Source organism: Ursus americanus, chromosome 15, assembly GCF_024610735.1.
Source record: "Ursus americanus isolate L20-20 chromosome 15, mUrsAme1.1.p, whole genome shotgun sequence".
NCBI classification, from domain to species: domain Eukaryota; kingdom Metazoa; phylum Chordata; class Mammalia; order Carnivora; family Ursidae; genus Ursus; species Ursus americanus.
The window spans coordinates 40,610,870-40,631,364 of record NC_142141.1 but is presented as its reverse complement, the minus strand read 5'-3'; the positions used below and the strand labels follow the sequence as shown (position 1 = coordinate 40,631,364).

The following is a 20,495-nucleotide window of genomic DNA, read 5'->3' as shown; positions in this document are numbered from 1 at the left end:
CCCAATTCAAAGGACTGATTGGACTGACAAGCCAGGACAGAAAGTGGGGACTGAGCATTGCTCTTGTGGCTGAGACCAGTGGCTAGTGGGTCTAAGCAGTTTGTCCTCGTCTGGGGGCCAAGGAGGTACAAATGCCTTGAAGTGAGGGCCCGGGCTGGTCCAGCTCCCTGGGGGGAAGTGTGGCAGGTGTGCATCTGGTTGTGTACATCCTAAAGGCTTCTCTGAAGTGAGACTTTCCTTGTCCATGACGAGTGGTCCTTTTCTCCGTCTGTGTTCAGAAGAGACATACTTTGTTTTTGAAGGGACTGACCTAATCCTCATTAGGTCAAAGAGTGCCCTCTTCCGGAAGGAAGGGCATATCAGATGGCCAAGCAGAAGGCTCAAGAGTGTTTGGAAGGTCCTCAACACACTTGTTTCCTATTAATACATTATATTATAAAAAGGCAGGGGTGGGAACTGTTTGATAAAATAAGATCGGGATGCAGCAAAGGGAGAGCTGGTACACAGCACTTCTCAAGCACACTTGACCCTGGAGCTCTTCTTCCATTGGGGGTCTTCTCAAACTGGTATGTCATAGAATGTATTTGTGGGAAAACTAGAGTAAGGAAATTAGGAAGATTACAAAGAAGGAACGCTTGAGAAAAAAATACTCAAAAGGACAGTGAAACTGTTTTAAGGCCCCACATCGTCTGTTCTTTGTTGCAGAGGGCTGTCTTGTGTGTTGTCGGATGCTTAGCACTCTCTCTGGCCTCTGCCGTTCAGATGCCAGGAGCAAGCGCTCCTCCTTCCCACATAGGGGGGTGGGGGTAGAGGTAAAATCTCCCCCCCTTGAACCCCACTGGTCTATGTGAAAAGCATAGAGAGCGGAAAAGGAGCAGTAGCCAGTGTGTTTCATGATGCGCACATCGGGGCTGGATCAAGAATAAAGATGTTTGGGCTTTATCCTTTGAGCGATGAGAAATTATCAAGCCGATCTTCCATACTCACCAGCAGATGTCTCTGGGCACAGGTTAGACTGGAGGAGTAAACAACTGAGGAAGAGAGAATAGTTGGGAATCAAGGTCCTAAATGTGACAGAGTCCAGGAGAGGGGACAGCAAAAGACGTACGAGGTAGAGCAGGCAGGACACAATGACAAGTGCGAAGGGAAGAGGCCAGTGGGTGGCGACTTACATGCTGAGTGACCTGGGATGACATCAATTAGAAGAGGGGCTACAGGAGTAGGGGCTGATCTGAGGGAGAGCGTGATGGGTTTTATTTTAGGGGATGCTGAGTTTGAGATGCTACGGGCCATGGCAGCTGGAGCCGGACAGCAGACAGCAGAGGTCTGGGTCCGAGGCTCCGGAGGAAGATGGAGGGTGAGGAGTTGGAGGCTGTGGCTTGGAGGCAGTTGCTGCGGAGGCAGAGGACATAACTCAGGGAAGCAGGGGGAGAGACGCCGGTGCCTCTCCGGGTCTCACCCTGGCTGCACCGGGAGGAGGCAAGTTGAGCTTGGAGACGGAGCTGGGCTGATCAGAGAGCTGAAGGCAGTGGCATCCGCCAGACTTTTGGTCTCATTGGTCAGATCCAATTGCAAAACAAAACAAAACAAAAACCAGTTCTGTACACAAGCAGGGACCAGAAACGCATGATGTGTCAGTTGAGTGAGGGTTGAGTGAGGCGGGAGAGCGGCGTGGAGCTTCCCCAGGGGCTCTGTGAGCCCTCTGCCTTGGTGGCCCCAGTTGGAAGGGAGCTGTTGGTTCACATTTCCAGGCCAAGGTTCTCCCTGTTTGCACAAGCTAGAGGGTGTTGCCCGTCCCCATCACCACCATCGTCTCTGTCACAGAATATAGAAACAAACTGAGCACGCTGTTGACGTTCATAACTTCCCGGGAGTTACTTTGACTGGGGGATGGGGAGAAGAGAGGAGGAAACTTTAGTGCTTCTTGTTGTTTTCGAGTCATTTATGAGTTTTACCTTACGGCAAGGGGTGGTCCTTTCACATTGTGGCTTTCGTAATAGGAAGCATGATCGCCATAGGACTGGCTAAGGGACAATTGCAAAGAAAGTCCAGGTTCCATTAGCTTTTTAAAAAGTACATGTAATATAAGATTTACCATTTTAGCTATTTTTAAGTGTACAGTCCGTGGCATTTAGGTCTCTCCACATTGTTGTGCAACCACCGCCACCGTCCATCTCCGGAACAGCTTGCCTTGCAAAACTGAAGCTCTGTCCCCATTAAACACTAACTCCCTGTTCTCCCCTTTCCCCCAGCCCCTGGCACTCACCATTTTACTTTCGGTCTCTGTGGATCTGACTGTTTTTAGGTAACTCACATAAGAGGAAGCATCTGATATTTACTGTTCTGTGACTGGTTAATTCGCTTAGCATAATGTGTTCAAGGTTCAGCCCTGTTGTAGCATGTGTCAGAATTTCCTCCTTTTTAAAGGCTGAGTAATAGTCCACATTTGTCTGTTAATTGGTCAGTGGGCACTTGGGTTGCTTCCACCTTTTGGGTATTGCTGCTATGAACATGGTTGGGCAAACAGCCGTTTGTGTCCCTGCTTTCAATTCTGTGGGGGAAGTACCCAGAGCATCTCTTGGCTTGTGTGGCATTGTTGCCTTCTTTTCTCTATGGGGGATTGCTAGAATCACTTTCTAGCTCCCTGTCCTTCTGATGCTGCCTTTGTTACCCCTCTGCTTTGGCTCCTAGGAGAGCCTTAGGTATGAATGTGGGCTGGGCTTTGTGACCAGCCGGAGTGCCATTACTGAGCCCCTGCCCATAGTTCTTGGCTCTGAAGGTCTACAGCTTGTCCACCTAGTGTGGTCCTAGAATTTGAAATGAAGATCCATGTTCTACTCTCAGTACTTCAACTAATATGCCATAACCTCAGCAAGTTTCCTCATCTCTCTCTGGGTCTCTGTTTCAGCATCCCCTCAATGAGAAGATAGAGCTAAACGATGCTTAGAGTTCCTCCCAGATCACAGAGGGGGAGAGCATTGTGGTCTCCTGAGCCCAGGAACCACCCTCCTAAGGGGGGTGAGAAGAAAGAGCTCCAGATTCCTACCCTGGACAGTTTGACCGAAATCTTATCTTCCTCAAACCTTGGATGGCTAGGTGTTTCTCATGGCTTGTGTACTTCCTGGGTCTTGGTACATGCTGCATGGCTAGTTTCATGAGTGAATGTAGCAGCAATTCCCCTTAAAGCAAAATTATATAATATATATATTATCCGCTCTTTGTTGAGAGAATGGGAGAGAGGCGGAATAACTGGTTTCACCATAGATTTTTGGCGATCTCACAAATTAATACTGGAGAGAATATTCTATAGGCAAACTTTACCTCTGATTAAGACTGTAGTTGGTCATGGACCAAGAAAATGTTAACCCCCTTTGTTTCCCCTCACTTCCTACGTTGTTTGAAGAACAGACCTTCTTCTTAGCTTAAACTCTGAGCAAGTCAACTGTCCTGGAACTGGAGAGGTGAATCGCAGAAGGGCACCCATGTGATCAACTTTCAGGGCTCTGGATGGCACATGAAAATTTCGACTGGTCTGGAATTTGGTTTGGAGACTAGGAGCTGATCTTCCTGTCAGTTCCCTCTCTGCCCCAGCAGTGAAACATTGTCTATGTACCAGTGTCTTTGTGTCTTGCTTCTCTTGGACTCCTCTGTAAAAGCAGATCACCTGCTTTGTTCAAGGATGTGGTATTAGACTAGATGGCTGGAACCCATTTGAAACATGAAAACTGTATAGCGTTTTCTTCTTAGGGGATGTTTTAACCATCTTATTAAAGAAAAATCAGTCTTTAAGTCTGGATACTAAGTCATCAAGTTCTTAATATAGAAAAATTTAAAAATTTTTTAAATTGAAGAACTCCCCATGGTGATGGGGACTAGCTTTTGATGACATGAGGTTCATGGGGGGAAATCCATATTGGATAAAACTCTAAAATAAACGAATAGAGAAAAACAGACTAACATTAATTCTAAAACCTCATAGTTTTTCCAGCTTTTCTAACAGTATGACCTGAGAATGACTGCAGATGAGCAGAGGACATGGCTCCTTTTTTGTTCCTGACAAGTGTAGCTGCTAAAAGGCTGTCAGTATTTTAATAACAAGACATCATTCCCATTTTAATAGCTTTATGTAAATTTTCATACCCACTCTGAAGGCCATGGGTTTTCAGGACCTGTGTCTCTGGTTGATGGTACATGAAAGACCCCTTTTGCTCCAGCTACAAATAAGGCGAATTTTATGCATAGCGGAAGTCACGACTTATATGTGTTGGTTGGGGGGGGGGCTATTTTTAAAAATTCTATTTCCTGATAAAACCTTATCATCTTTGTAGCTGCTGTCATTCTAGCTAGGTAAGTGTTCTCCGGAGCTGGCTCATAATCTCTGTTTTTGGCATCAGTGGTCTGGGGTAGAAGACGGAAGTGTTTTGGAGTAGAAAAGTTGTAGATTTGGGATCATCACGACAATGGGTTTTCGGTTTTTTTGGTTTTTTTACAAATGGTCTTTTACTTACCAATGGGCTTCTTTACAAAATTATTTAAAGTCTCAATTTTTAATCCCATTTAAATGCAATAAGAAACCCGGCCCTTTAATAAGTGCCAAGTAAAAGAGGTCACTGGGTGGTAAGTGTCTCAACTGATCATCCTGGCCTCACATCTGGGGTGTATTTTGGTCATCTCGTGCCCAAAACCTTCGGGGCACTTCGGGGCACATCATGATGCCGTCGCGGTTCTGTCACCCCGGTGTGGGTCCTCTGTGGATGGAAGTCCGGTCTGCAGACACCTGCAGGCGGAAGCCACGGATGACTGCTGCCAGGATCTAATTCTCCCCTGTACTCCCGGCAAATTAAAGCCGAGTTTAGCAGCATGGTTCCAGGGCACCGGCAGGGCAAGGGTTGGCTCACGCTCCTACAAACACAGTGTAGCTGGATGCACTCATAAATGAAAAATGATCTGAGTGCTGTGGGTGGGGCCCTGGAGCTCAGGAGGTGAAGCTGGAGGAGGAGAGAGAAAATCTGCTCCGAAGCTCAGCAGAGCATGGGGAGCGGGCAGGAAGTCGGAGCATGCACTGGCATGGCTCACATCTTTGTTGATAGCAAATAACCCAGGACTTTAAAGCGCTGAATGGAGAAGGGAAATGAAGCACAACAAAGTTTGGAGCCTGTCCTGGTCCAGAGGCTGTGAAGCATTGTGGAGAGCGCTCACCTGATGAGCTCGGCACCAGGTAGGAGGGGGGACCCGAACAGGGGAGAGAATCGTATCTTCTCTCTGAGCACCATTCCTGTGGCTTTATTTTTTCTTTTTAAAGCATATGAGAAATGAGTAAAGAATATTGACATAAGAAACAGACCTCTCCTGAATTGTGCTGATATCTGCCCAAGCGAGAGTTTTTCTCCATTACTAGTTTGATGACCAAATGACTCTTACATTCTGGGTGTTGCTTTAAAAACAATCACACAAAATCGCGCAGCGTTTAGTTAAAACTGATTTTCAAATTGGCAGATGATAAATGAACTGCAGGCACTGTTTTCGAACACACACTTTGAAGACAGCCAACCAGAAACTGATTTTCAGGCTTGACCGTTGCTGTATTTTCGTACTTCAGTGCCAACAAGGTGCTTGCTAATTTTTGCTGGCTTTTGTGAGGAAGGAGGTAGATGTATAACAGCTGTGAAGTATCCAGAAATTGACTGGGATCCAGAGCGAAGCCTGAATGCACTAATGTTTTCTCCATTAAGGCAGGCTTTCTCTGCTCAGCGTCTAAGTCAGGGAATTGCAAAGTAAAGTGTGGATCCTGGGGGCGGGAGAGGTGAGGGGCGGGGGGTTGGGAACTGTCACAGTGACATCTTCACTCTCAGAAGTAGAAAATAAATGGGGAGGGCCAAGGGTCACAGCCACACGCGAGGATAATTTAAAGACTGATCCGTGGTTCCCACTGTAGCTGCGTCTCAGAGCATCCTTTCCATTGTTGGGGCTTGCAAGAGAGGAGCAGAACGGGATAAAGGCCATCTCCAGCCTGGGTTTCTAAACCATTGCCAGGCCTTGCCTCGGATAGGTGCCTGGATAATTTGACATGAATTTCCCCTAATGAAGTGGTCAGAGTAGTGGAATTGAGCTGACATGGGGAGGTCGGAAATGGCATGGGTGGTCAGAGTGACAGGAGCACCAGAATTAGATCGAGAATGTAGTATTTCGGTCAAATAGTCCAGCCTGAGTACTGGTGCTCTTTGAGCTGAGCATTTGAGAATGCTCTGTTAGCCACAGGGGTGTGTCTGGGGAGGCAGATGCGAGAGCGGCTTCACCTACAGGCTGGCTGTGTCCTCCTGCTGAGGCCAACTCTTCTGGCTTTGCATTTTAGGCCTGGAGGGCTGGGAGATGGCTGTGCTTAGTCAAGGCAAGCCCATACCTTATCGCTAGTTTCTTTTTCTGACTTCTCTGCCTTCCACCATGACACCCACAGGGTTGGGGGAAGGGGTGACAACACAGCCTCTCCTATTCCCCACCACCCCCAACTCTTGTTCTTTCTGGCCTGCTCTCCGGCAGTAGGGTGGGGCCCCTTTGTCTCCTATCCTTTACGTGCCTGTCCCAGGTGCTTTTGCAGTGAATTAAGGCGAGCTGGGGAGCAAACTCCTTTTCAGGGTCCATTCTGAAAGCAGTCACAGGTCGGCCAACTGTGGCCTGTGAACCAAATCCAGCCTGTCTCAGCCTGTTTTTGTGAGGCTCAGGAGCTAAATATACTTTTTACATGTTAAAGCGTCGAAGAAACCAAGGAAGAAGAATATAAGATATAGGACAGAGACAGGTATGACCTGCAAAGCCTAAGATATTTTCTCTAGTGCCTCTTAGAGAAAATAGTTGCTGACCTCTGATTTTTAACATCATTCATGACCAGAATGATCAATGGGTTGACACAGGTCAGGTTCCCACAGCTTCCATGAGCTGTTGTTTTGGAAACTGATTTTTGTTTGTCAGTCTGTTAAATGGCATTATTGCCTTAAAAAGGGTGGATCGGGAGCAGGGAAGTTGGAAGATTTTCTGCAGGGTCCAATCAATGGGAAAGAAACGTCAGAGGAACTATGCAGTTACGGTTGGATTTTGCCCCGCCCCTTGCTGGTGAGCTGCCGATGTGGCCATCTATGAGACAGACCCGCCGCCGCATGTTGATGGTGCCTCCCCCAGCCCACACCCCGGAAGAACCTGATAGGGAACAAAACACCCAGCTGACTTACCCAAAATTGATTCACTTCCTTGTTTCTCTTTTGTGCATGGAATGCTGGCCGGAATTCTACAGTCCGAGTTGTTTGGTATTGCCACTCTGGGAAAAAAAAGATGTTTTCTGTGATAAAAAAGACAGTGAGTTAAGTGAATGTCATGTTTTCTGATGTCCAGAACAGTGTTCCTTTATTGCTCTCTAAGGAAGCCTACTCTAGGTCCACCAGCCATTCCCCTGAACATGCAATTCTCCTCTACCCAGCGCAGTATTTCATTGTTAATGTCATTTCTAATAAGGGGAGAGGAAAATCTGGTGACCTTGCTCATGTTTAACTTGTGTCAAAACTGCAGGCTTGGCTGTGGAGCAGACTTCTGTAAGTAGCTCATTGTCCACTGCAGAAACACAGAAAAGTTCTCACAAGGAGATTGTAGTTTAAGAAGAGAAACAAAACAGCCAGTATTAATTTTTTTTTTTTTCTCCAAGACACTTCAGCCATCTAGCATCCTGTATTTGGAAATCGGATGCTGTCAGTGGAGAAGAATGGGGGTGGGGCCCAGTTTGACAGGTGAAAACAAGTGAGGAAGTATGAAAATATGTATAGTCTGGTGTCCCAGGGGAGTTCGAGGCTGGAAAACAAGATGGCGGCAATGCACTTGACAAGCCGACTTGTCAGAGCTGGCAAGGGTGGGTCCCTTAATCTACCATGTGAGCCAGGCAGCACCTTTGACTGTATTTAGAAAGGAGTTTGGCTCTGAATGTAGAGATTAAGCAACCTGCTATTCCTGTATGCGCTGGAATTTCTCAGACATAGTCAGAAACCTGATTTGCGTAACTGCTGAAGCTCGACTAGCAGCCGAGCAGACTGAGGCCTGGACTCCCCGAGCAAGGAGCAGCTGGGCATCACAGCACGTGAGGGGATTTATTCAGCTTGCCCAAGAGGGTGTGTTGTTGTATGGCAGGCTCTGGGGTGAAGGGTCAGCTCTGGGTTCCCAGCAGGGCATGATTAGAGGGTGAGTAACTTCTTCCTCTACCTGAGTTGGTGGTATGTATCGAAGAGCTCTAGAACTACCTGGTATCTCAAAGTAGCGTGAGGGACCTTTTCGTTTCTGAGCCATGTGACCAAGCTGGCTCATAAGGAGACAGAAACGGCCAGGCAGTCAGAGTCTGATCATGAGCTAAACTGGACGATAAGCCACGAGCAGCACTTAATTAGCCAACTCGTTTGCAGAATATTGGGAGGGCAGCTGTGTCAGCTCGAAGCCAGAGCATCTGTCCCCTCCTTTTGGCTGTCTGAACGGGAATGGGGTCTGACGTCTGCTCATCAGCTTTTTCCTGATGGTGAATAGGATAAAAGATGGAGCTAAATGTGTGCCTATGTGTGCAAAAGTATGTAAATCTAGAACAGAGGAACAGCCAAGCAAATAGAAGGTATGATTCTGAGTTAGAAAATGAAGCATGAGAGACTATGGACTCTGAGAAACAAACTGAAGGCCTCAGAGGGGAGGGGGGTGGGGGAATGGGATAGACTGGTGATGGGTAGTAAGGAGGGCACGTATTGCATGGTGCACTGGGTGTTATACGCAACTAATGAATCATCGAACTTTACATCGGAAACCGGGGATGTACTGTACGGTGACTAACATAATATAAAAAAAAAATTAAAAGAAAAAGAAAGGGAGACTTGTGATCATGTCCATGAAAGGGAATCAATAATTTCGTGTGTCAGTGGCTGGCAGGGATCCCTCTGTGTGGTTTTGTGTTCACGTACAGGTTGTGTCCCTCTGAAGAACTTCCGTAGACAATGCACCCTCTCAACTCCAAACATCCTTTGTAGGAATTTCCTGCAGGGGCACAATATCCCTCTCACCTTGGATGTCCTGACTGGAGCTCTGCTGTTTCCCCAGCAGCCAGGGAATAAGATGGCAGCAACCCTCTTCCATTGACTAGGGAGAAGGCAGAGTGTGCCCTACTAGGACATCTTCTGACGGCTTGGCGATCCCTGGTGGCCCACTGCCTGAGGTTACCATGGTTTGTTACATCTCAGTGTGTGTGGGCATGCAGCCCACTACACTGCATTCCGCAGATGGCCTCATTGGGGCATGGGGGGGAGTGCACAGTCTCAGCTTAGATGCAAGGTCCCTGTGCAGTGAGTCGGGCCCATTGCAATGGCAACCACTGACCTGGGCTCTAGATCTGCCTGCCTTTTTGGCACTTAGAAGGGCCCAAAGTGATTCTTTTGGTAAAAGAGAAGCATTACTTTATACTCTTGGTAATTTTGAGGTTCGGAGGCTACGAGGTATACTTAAAGCAAGATACGCTTCGACTGTCTTTGCCTTTCTAATTTCTACTCTAGCCTTCTTCCCAGATTAGAAGATGGAAACCAATATGGAAATTGGCAGAGTAGGGCAAGTCCAAGAAATGACCAGAGTGGCCCTTGAGAATCAATTCAGTTAAAAGGCCTCAATTTCAATGGGACTCCTTAGACTTGGGGGGAGGGGGGCAAGAACATTTGCAGATTTCACCCTTAAAGGGTAGATAGGTGGCCTTCTGTTTCTACGTTGTATCTTCCCAAGCCTTGCCCTTTTAACAAAAGCTTAAACCTTCTTATAGGCTCTCCCCTCTTCCCCTCCAAAAAAAGAAAAGTGCATTTGCAGTGAACAATTTAGAATTCTCACCCAAATCAGAGCACAAGAAGTGCCCAAGCCAGGCGGAAGTGGGAGGGAATTCAGAGGCACCATAGCTGACCTTCATTTAAATAGCATGAATCTCTGTATTCATCATGGTGTTCTTGATGCAAGAGCAACACTGTACCCATGGCTTTTGCTCTTGTGTCTGTTCCTTTAGCTAGAGTGTTCTTCTTTTCTCCTGCGGGCTGGTTCCATCAGCCAGTGGAGGCTCTGTCTTCCAAGGAAGCACGCCTTCACCTTCTACTTGCCAAATTCCACCTTAGTTTTCACCTTACAACACTTTGCCTAGAGTTCCCAGACGGCTGCCTGTGGGGTAGAGGGCTGAATGTTGGCAGTAAGCTGTGGGCTTTGGAAAACATCACAGGTATTTGATTGTAACACATGCAAGACAGTCTTGGCAGGGGAACAATAAAGACCTGGAGGGGAACAGAAAATTACCTCTGAGCGCTGCAGGGGAGATGGTGGCCAAAATGAAGGGTACAGTTTGGGTTTGCAAAGCTAAGTGCTTTGCACAATCCTTTCTACAGGCTAGAACTTGCTTGACTTCAGTTTCTCCCTCAAGTCAGTCAAAGAATGTTGGAGAACGGAATGCTGGAGCTGAGACTGTACCTGGGGGCATCTTGGTGGGTGAGGATTTTATGGAGGTCCCGGTGGCCCAACCAAACATTGTGTGGTGGGAATCCTGCTGTTTTCGTAATGCTGAGGCATTAGACATTCTCATGTCTCTAACTAATTAGACATTCTTAAGGCATTTCCTATGGTAACAAAAATTCAACACTTCATCTTTAAAGCGAGTAGAGTCAGTTATTTCAAACTTTCACTAGGAGAAACATGAGTCATCTCTACAGCATTCTGTGGCTTAATTAATTACATTTGTTGCATTGGGATTTCTGGGTGGAGAGAGAATCTGCTGTCAGCTTTAGTCTTTTTACTGTGAGTTCTTCATCTACTCCGGCAGCAATGTCTGGGTTACTCTAAAACCAGAGTGGTCTCAAAGCTAAGATCTCAAACCCTCCAAATAGTCACTCTTTCTAGGCCCGATGACCGTGAATGATACAGTGCTGAATTTTAAAAGCAGTCTTACTGCAATACGATTTACTGTGATGGACTCCTGACATCCATAGGTTGGCCCTCCAGTCTGTGAGGTTTTCTCTGCTTCCAGCCTTTCTTTCTTAGAACCATATCCTAGATTACCGGCCCCTGAACCAGGACGGGTGGGCAGCTAGATAGACGTCATGCAACTCATTCATCGTCGGGTGTTCAGATGCAAGGTTTTGCACTCGTTTTCAGATGAGCAAACCTAGCTAGAGAAAAGCTAAGCGTGAGCGACCAGCATGTGTGTGAATGTTGGGGAGAAGGGCTGCAAGCAGAAATTCATTCATGACGCTCGCATGGACCTGGAGACATGGCTATTTTTGAGCAGAAATCTTAATGGAAGCCTGTGGCTCAAGTTTGTAGGTCTTTCTTCCTTTTGTAAACATGTGGCTGAAACATGCCCACATGATTTGTGTTTGGTAGAGAAATGCCTCATTGTGTAGTAGCGACTTCTCTGCGAGAGGTCAACCCGAGTGTCAGATGAGTCCCCCAAGGCTGCCGCACTCAGTTCCATTTTGCTTTCACGGCACTTTGGTTAGTGTGAGGGGAGATGGCCTGCAGAGCGGTGTAGATGCCTTGGATGTACGATTGTGAAATTCAGAGACAAATCGATTTTGGCTTTCTCTGAAAATGGATCTTATTTTGAGAACCACCGTTGACATGGCTGTGGGAAGTGTTGCTTATTCTTGGCAAGAAAACCACCCTGAAAAGGTGCCGTGCTTACGATCCAAGAGACAGGGAGCCTGCCCCAGGCCCTCTGGCAGAGCAGGGAGAACATTTCAGAACTCAGAGTCAGTAATTTATATTAAATCCACATTTGTATGGAAGTACCTACGCAGATGGAGAAGGCAGCTTCCTACAAAACGGGATTATTTTAGTTACTCTGTGTAATGGGATTCAGAACGTAGCCTGGCATGTCTGTTTCAGAAATATTTGGGACCCCAACCTAAAGGATTCGATCAAAAGTACTCCTTAAACATCGAAGTGCTCATCTCTGTAGTAGGAGCTTGCATCAAAGCCAGCGGACAGAAGCCAAAAAGGCAAATGCAGTCGCTATCAGAGGAGGAAGTGATTTGACCAGCTTTGCTCAAACTAAGATCAGACAGACAGAGAGGCAGGTTGGGGCACAACTTTCTACCTCCCTTTGCATAAGATCCCTAAGCATCTCTTACTCTTAACCTAGATTCTACTAATAGATTTCAGTGGGACCGTGAACCTGGAAGGAAGGACAATTTAATGTTTGTTGTCGCTATAGTTCAAATTTCGTATTTCCTTCAGTAATGGATGTAGGGAACAAGGTACAGTGGTAGAGCGGTCCCTACGCCCGGCACCAGTAGAAATGATGAATGTCATTTGTAGCAGGTATCTTCCAGCATTATGCTCGTTACAACTTGGAAAATATATCAGTTAATAAACCTGTTGCTAGATCTTCTAATTTAGTGTGTTAATAAAAAAGCATAGGGTCACCTGGATGGCTCAGTCCATCTGCCTTCGGCTCAGGTCATTATCTCGGGGTCCTGGGATCAAGCCCCGCATCAGGCTCTGCACCCAGTGGGGGGTCTGCTTCTCCCTCTGGCTCTGCCTCTGCCCATCACTTGTGCTCTCTCTCTCTCTCGAATAAATAAAATCTTAAATATATATATATATAAAATAAAGAATGGTATACATTTAAAAACATTTAGGGTATTCTATTTCAACATAATTGGTTTTCTTTGCGATCCTCGACATTTAATGCATTTAAAGATATAATGATGAGATTTTACCAGACAGCCAGGGAGGTCCATGGTGAAGCAAAGAAGGCAAGCCAGCCAGCCAGCTAGCCTCTCTTAAAAGCTACCATTGATATTTAGATCTTCATTTACCAGGAGAAAAATATTAACCCAGGACAGTAGGGTGTGTCCCAGCCTATGAATCACCTGAGGATAAAATGCAGATTCTCATGCAGTGAGTCAAGGTGCAGGCTAAGGTTTCTGCATTTCTAGTAAATTCAGAGTAGCCGGGCTGTAGCCCACAATACTTCAGTTAAGGCCTATGTTTTCCAAACTCGCTTCTAATGATTTTAATCTTTGTTATAGGTAATAGCCTAACTATTGTAACACTTGGTTGTGGGAAGAGATGTCCCAGGAGAGGGAAAGTGGGAGACTGTTAAAAGACAAACTTCACCTGCTTCAAGGTGTCCTATATTCAGTCTCTGGGAGCCTAGAGTAGCTGCCAGGCTGGCGAGTGAGCATGGTGGGGGCTCAGCCTGGGAGAGGCCACCAAAGTGAAGGGCACAGTAGCAGATGCGTGTCTCCCACGTGTCTCCTTCATGGGAATGCCTTGTCGGGGCAGCTGGGGCAGCTGCTGCCCTGCGAGGGGCCGTTTCCTGAGCCCTTGGGGCTGGCGTGTGTGAGGTGACTTTATGCTCTGCACCGAGGAGCATTGTGGATGGCCTTCTTCTTTCCCCAAGGGTGATTTATTACATGTGTAATTAGATGATGCAAGTTGTGTATCTTTGTAAGCTTTTCATGGATGTTTGCAAATTAGGGAAAGGTCCTTTGGTAGAATATGAAGGGGAAAAAGATCACTGAACCTCCATGGCCCAAGCAATTTTCTTGAATAACCCAGGGCCCCCAGTCCTGACCTGCTCTCTCCTAAAGGGGCTACTGACCTTGGTCAAACCACGTATGTCATGTAGCCTGCTGGTGGCTTCCCAGAGTGGCCACAAGGGTCTGGAAATCCCATTTTGCCCATATACCAGAGGTTATCAGCTGCCTGGAGACTGAATCGTGCTAATCAAACTCCCAGGAGATTGGCATCCAAAACCCAGTCTATTAACTCCTAGTGAAGAAAGGAGCCTCGCTGTCACCAAATATAGTGCTGCCATTTTTGTCATTGTTCCTGCCGTCTCAGCCCTATCTTCCCAGGAGAGAGGACTTCACGTGGAGTAAGTCTTAAGGAATGTTTCAGGGATCTAGATTCAGTGTTCTCTCTCATGTAGAGGGCTGAATAAACACACCAAGATACCCTCAGCTTCGGGGCTCACCTTGACTAGCTTCCCTTAAGTCTACTCCTTCCGTCCCCGGTTCCAGTGTGGTGACCCACCCAGCTGTTCTGCTTCAGCTTCCCTATTTCCGGGCCCTGCCTGCCTGGGACCATTCTTGGGTCATCTCTGAGGAAGGGTGTGTGTGTGTGGACATGGCAGGTGGGACGGCACAGGTGCACAACGATTACAAGGTGACTCTTATTATTTCTACTCTCTTCCCTTTTTTTTTTTTAACCCTTTCTTACTATTTCTACTTTTGGGGCCAATTCCCTGTAGCCCCAAGTGTGGCGATCCCAGCCTCGAAGAAACACAAGTGACACCTCATGACCGGGAGACCGCTCCCTGAAAAATGTGCTGTACTTGTAAAACATTCTGCAGGAGGAGAGGAATCCCTCAGATGGTGGCCACCCGTTTCAGAATGTTTTTGTGTCACTGCTGTCTTGTCAGCAATGGATGATGGTGATTGGAGATCTCTTTTATTTCTTACGTATGCTCGGTTTTGCTTAAATCTTATATGTAATCAATGTGTGTTGTCTTACAAAGCAATCTCTTTTTTTTTCTTCTTTGGATGAAAGGCTTCCCGGATTATTCTTATGATCAGCCAAGCTTGAAACCATGGCCATAGACCTGTTGTCCCAGACCCAGAGCCCTCATTTTATGGATGAGAAAGCTGAGGCTTCATGGATGAACTGGCTGCCTGGAATCGGGGCAGGGGTGCCACCTGCATTAATGTGTGTAGACCACACCCAATACAGACTCTCTGCTGCTTGACTAGAGCCACTTATTCTGAGCCCCAGGGGCCTTCTGGGGCGTCTCAATAGAGCAACAATCATCTGATGCCCATTTGTGCGAGGTGCCAAATTTCACCCAAACATTGTCCCCAGTTCTAGCACTAAAACGTCAGTGACATCAGCCATCCTGCTCCTTCCACAGCTGACAGATTGAGGCCCCCAGAATGCCCAGGGGGCCCCAACTCTTCATTAGATCTCTTCAGCCTCCAATGCCTCAAATTCCCCATCTGTAAAATGAGGAAATTCTGTCTGCACTACCTCCTTTATAAACTTGTGCAAATCAAACAAAACAATGTATGTGAGGGGCTTTGGGGGCAACAAGCACAAAGCATTTCATAATATTAAGGTGGTCTCATCATCACCAAATTATATTACCCCCCCCCCCAAGATGCTACATTTCTGCTGAGTGGCTCCAGATAGAATCACTCCAGGTAGAATAAATGCTTTATTCTATTAGAACCCAGTGAAAGGCTTACTTTGCGGAGGGGGGGGGGAGGATTGGAGGGGAGAATCAGGATTCCCATAGAATTCTGTCACTTCTGAATTTCCTGATTAAAGCCGCTCTAATGGCCCATTAGTGAATCATTTCACACTCTCTGCCCTTCAAAGGCCACTTTCCAGCTGTACTCGAGAGCCAGGGATTGTTTGGGGAAGCAAGTTGGTACATGTAAGTCACAGGGTGTTTTTCTGTCTGCTCCAAGGCAGGGACTGTCTTTCATGCGTCTCCTGCTGTGCTGGGCGGTGAAACTGCTTCAAGATTTGTCATTTTGAGAATGGCAGGGTTTTTGACCTTGTGTTCCAGACTAGATTAAGAACCAGACAGATTTTAGTATCGTAAAAATGTCTGCAACTGTTCCAACAGAGAGAGATCTCTAGAATGGATTAAACTTTACTTTTCTGCCCAAGAAATAACACTGCTTGGGAATGAGGGAACTCAGTGTGTGGTAACGTAACCTTAGTGATACTGAGTACCAACGATGTCTCCATAGAGCTGCTGGAAGAAAACTTAAGGACTTGGAGAGATAAGGTATAAAGACAATGAAAATTGAAATAAAATGTAAGAAATTCTAAGAAACGAATATCTGAGTTAATGACATGACGTAGATGGCATGTACTTTCTAGAGGACGCTTCCAACTCTGATATTATACAACTTCATTTATATATTTATACAAAAATCCTAGGTTGGAATGGATGGGGAAGAGTGCATGAAAGAAGCCATTCTTAAATGGACCTTGATGCGTAAGTAGGATCTGTGTAGGCAGAGAGAATGGGAAGTGCCCTCCCAGAGAGTAGGAGTCCAGAGTAGAGGCTGGGGGGTGATGCAGGTGTTTGTGGGAGAAGTTATGTGCTAACAAGAAGAGTGGGAGTTGAGATTCACCCTGTTGATGCTTATAGGTTGGTCAGATTTGGCCTGAAACAGAGGAGATTGAAATGATTTTAGTAAACCAGACAAATTGTTTAATGGTTCAACTTACTTTCATTTGCTTTGAAACCCAAATGCCAGACTCCTGAGAATAGGCATTAGAATTAGCTGGAAAACTTTAGGGAAAAGAAATGTGCTGGCTTCAACTCAACCACCCCCACCCCTGATTTAGTATTTCAGAACCTTGGAAGCAATTAGGGGTAGTGATAAAGGTAGAGATCCTGATTTTTTTTTTTTTAAGCTCTCCAAATGCGACCAATGATAGGAGCCAGCCATGTAATTTTTAAAGAATTTCATCCTCGTATATGACATAAAGGTAATGTAAAATAGCTCTTAAGTACCCCCTTCCCCAGGATGTCTGGGTGGCTTAAGTCAGTTAAGCACCTGCCTTTGGCTCAGGTCATGATCTCAGGGTCCTGGGATTGAGTTTCACATTGGGCTCCTTGCTCAGTGGGAGCCTGCTTCTCCCTCTGCCTGCCATTCCCCATGCTTGTGCTCTCTGTCTCTCTGACAAATAAATAAATAAAATCTTAAAAAAAATAAGTACCCCCTTCCCCAATTTGTGTGATCCTAACAGAGTTTTGAGGTTGCAAGTAATAGAAACCAATTCTGCATCATTTACACAGAAAAGAAATTTAATGACAGAATGTTGGGTAGCTTACAGAAGCCAACAGAAATGTTAAGGTCTGAGCTCAAGAGAATGGGCAAGAATCAAGTGGCCAAGAACACACCCAAGGTCATGGCACAGGACCAGTCTGCTTAGCGTACCACCACTGCTGCCACTATGATTACTAGACTCCTGTGACTAGCCTTTATCTGTCCCTGTGTCCTAGCATCACCTCCTCATGATCTAGAGTGCCAGGCAAGAGCCTCCAGTGGGCCAAATCTAAGTCATGTGCCTGTGGGCTGACTCCTGGGAGTGGAGACAGATAATAAGTGTCCCTTCCCTATTACCCCTCATGTAATGAGAGCCGCTTCAAATCCAAAGGTTGATCAAATGACAGGCAGCCCCCGGCCATGCAGGCAAAATGAGCTAGAGAGTTTTTCTCCTGGTTCACCATCTCCTTTCCATGTGTCCACGTCTTTTCCTCTCCCCACCTTTCCTCTCCTCCTTCATTTCCTTTTCCAGATGCCCCGTTCTCTCTTGGGCATTGGCGTAGCTGATTAACCACCAAGCTCAGTGTGGTTGGCTTACTACTGGTCACCTCTCTTCGTGGAAGCCCTTTCACCCAGCTGACCACCAAATCCGAAACCCTGCCTGCAGCTTCCCTGCGTCCGACGGCAGCCACTCTGTCATGGGATTCTCCTAGGTGTTTAAAACATTGTTGTCTTTTAAAGCCAAATATCTTTCATCCTTTATCTTTTTCTTATGGGTACTAATTCTGTAAGCTGTGACACCTTGAAGTGGGCTACCCCTTTCCTCATATAACCATCCATATATTTGTTATAAAACCATTATATCCCTCCCACATGCCCCTGCCCCCCATTATCTTCTCCAGGGCAAGCATCCTAAGTCTCTTCAGCTGCTCATCATCAGACAGGATTGCCATTTTTTAAGGCCTGAACTGAATCAAACTCTTCAGTGCAATCTTATCAGAAAAGGACTATCACCTCTTTGGATGTGGACAGTATACTTCTCTTAAAGCAAATGTCTTTAGTTGGTTCTAAGTTGACTGTGCACAAAAACCTGTAGATTGGATTGAAGCTATGTGGGGCTTGTTTAAAATATCCCACAGGATCAGATTCTGACCCAGGAGCCTAGGACCAGCATCCTGGCACCTGCATTTAATACAGTTAGCCCGATTCGCTTGAGAGAAGTTCCACATTGCTCTGTGGAAAGACTGAGAAGTGAGTTCTAGATGTTGGAAAAATGAAGAGCACAAACCAGCAAGAAGACCCAGTATTGGACACTTTACTTCTATTAAGTGGATCCTTCCTACAGAAGTAAATAACTAGCTAACACGCTATTGCTGAACAGAAGATGATACCAGAAGACAGAGTTTGGTTTGCAAGAGTATTCTTCTCTATTATTTTTTTTTCTTTAAGAGAGCGTACACATGAACAGTGCGGGGAGGGGCAGAGGGAGGACAGAATTTCAAGCAGAATCTGTGCTGAGTGCGGAGCCCGATGTGGGGCTCAATCTCACAACAGTGAGATCACGACCTGAACCGAAGTCAGACACTTAACCAATGAGCCACTCAGGTGCCCCTCTTCTTTATTATTATTAAATCAAGTTTATTGAGATAGAATTTGCTTATACTGTTTAGCATAATGAATTTTACCCAATTCCAGAAGAAAGGAGTAAATGCAACATACTTGAAGCACAAAACTGAGACCTTATGCTAACGTAAGAAAGAAACTAAAGGAAGACCTTTCCAGTTGTACCAGTCTATAAATTCTGACAAACACCAGTCATGTAAACTACCACCTCAGTCAAGAGGGAACCATTCAATGGTGGCTAATTGAACATAATAAACAAACAAACAAAAAGGAACCATTCCGTCACCCTAGAAAGTGCCCCCCTGTGGTCAAACCCTCTCTTCACCCACAGCTTCTGGCAAAACCACTAATATGTTCACCATCCCTATGATTTTGCCTTTCCAGAACGTTACATAAATGGACTCCTACAGCAGGTAGCCATTTAAGTCTCTCACTTAGCAGCATGCATTGAAGATTCACCCACGTTGTTACGTGTATCAGTAGCCCTTCCTTTCCACCTTGAGCAGTCTTCCATCATCCTGCAGTGGTGTCACAGCGGGCTTATCTGTTCGCTCCTTGAATGTGTCGTTACGTCGGAGCAAGGTCTGTGTAATGTCTCGCAAAAGAGAGGTTTTTGCCCCTCCTCTTCGCCAAATGCAGTCTATCAAACAGAGAAATCGTTGCTCTTACGTGTGATCTCTGCTCTTCCATCATGCTAGATTGTTATCTTTATAATATCTCCTGAAGCGTGGAAAAAAAATATGAAAAGTAGACTAGACAGAGTATGTATGTTTTCTTTTTCTTTGCCCACAAGCATCGGTACTAGATTTTTGTCTATTTTAAAGAGAGATCTTATTTCTATCTCTTATTACACTTTGAAACCAGTTTAAACCCTTCTTATTTTTTGGTTTTTGTTTGTTGTTTTTTTTCTTGTTAAGGAAAAATGTGTTTCACCTTATCTAAAGGAAATCTGTCACTGTTTTAATAGTATGACTTTTTTATTGAATTGTAATTATCATATAAGCAGGGATGCCAGAACTTAAAAATCTCTTTTAACGTACTGTTTTCAGTTTAAAATTGGACTTGTTCCACTAAATGTCTATGGTAATAATTTTGAGATCTCTCTGCCAGGAGATATACTATATCATAAAAACTGCACTCTGAAATTCAGGTTAGAACGGAGACGGGAGAGAGTGATTTGAAATAATTATGTGATGGGAACGTCTGAATTTGTAACCTCTGTATCCTTTGATTTATAATTTGGTAAAAATAACTTTTAAAGAAAACCTTCTTGGATTTCATAACCTCTATTGGAAACTTGTGGGATGCTGATTACAGCATGGAGATTTACTTTAAAGAGTCTGCGCTTGGGCTGGCTAGGGTGAATTTGTTTGCTTTTAATGGGGGTGATCTTAACTTATTGCATCCTTAGCTAAAGAACAGTTGTTCAGATGATGTGTCTATAATCACAGTTCTTGTACCTACAGCTCTGCAGGAGGTCCGCTAAGGATACTAGATGCTGCTGCCTTCCTTTCCTATCTATAACCAAATACAATTTCCATCAAAATCCAAAAAGAATTATTTTGGAACTTGAACAGGTGAACCTGAATTCATCTGGAAGGGGGAAAAGTGAGTGAATAGCTAAGAAATTTTTGGAAAAATAAGAACAGTGAGGAAGGATATGGGCTTTCTCACCAGAGAGCAAACTATACTTTAAACCTATAGTAATTCAAGCAGTGTGGCACAGGAAATGCCAAATAGATCAGTGGAAAAAAGGAAGGAATCCCCAATAGGCCCATATATGTCAGGAAATTTGGTATATGAAAAAGGAGACACTTCAAAACTAAAGGATAAATGACAGTCTGCTTCGTGGATTTTATTGCAATAATTAGCTAAAACTTTTTACAGGAAACTATGAAGTTAAGTCCTCCCTTAAAATAGAGGAATAAATTCCGGATGGGGTAGAAAGCTAAACATAAAAATGAAATCTGTGAAAATATTACAAGAAAATAGAATATTATCCAGGGTGGGGAAGCCACCTAAGTAAGACCATAAATGCAAGAAGTC

At 45.4% G+C, this 20,495-nt stretch overlaps 1 protein-coding gene across 6 annotated transcripts in view; it reads left to right on the top strand.

Moving 5' to 3' along the window:
- PDZD2 (PDZ domain containing 2) overlaps nucleotides 1-20,495 on the top strand; it is a 379,689-nt gene that overhangs the window by 249,395 nt on the left and 109,799 nt on the right. Inside the window, exon 1 of one of the 6 annotated variants that reach the window (XM_045787185.2) lies at nucleotides 4,972-5,218. The exons of the other annotated variants lie outside the window; for them this stretch is intronic. The gene's annotated coding sequence lies outside the window, so the exon portion shown is untranslated. Of the gene's footprint in view, nucleotides 1-4,971; nucleotides 5,219-20,495 lie in introns of those variants that run through there. 6 annotated transcript variants of the gene reach the window in all.